Here is a 279-nt window from a genome sequence, read left to right on the forward strand (position 1 = left end):
ACATTTCAAAATGTGTAATGAAGCAAGCGAGAAGATATATTGTCGCGTTGGAAACATTTTCTGCGGCTAAGAATGGAGAGGATTGCAAAACTGACAAAGGGGAATAACTAATGTTAAAATATAACAGGTATTCTTTGAGATTATTGTTGCACATGTGTTGCTATTTGGTATATTGTAGGTTGTTTGCAGATCGTCGGTTCTTCATACTCTGTAGAATCCAACCATTTATCTCGGGGTTTATTCTAATGCATTAAAAAGCCAACAAAATCAGGTTGCTTT

The sequence above is a fragment of the Scyliorhinus torazame genome, chromosome 2 (genome assembly GCF_047496885.1).
Source record: "Scyliorhinus torazame isolate Kashiwa2021f chromosome 2, sScyTor2.1, whole genome shotgun sequence".
Classification (NCBI taxonomy): Eukaryota; Metazoa; Chordata; class Chondrichthyes; order Carcharhiniformes; family Scyliorhinidae; genus Scyliorhinus; species Scyliorhinus torazame.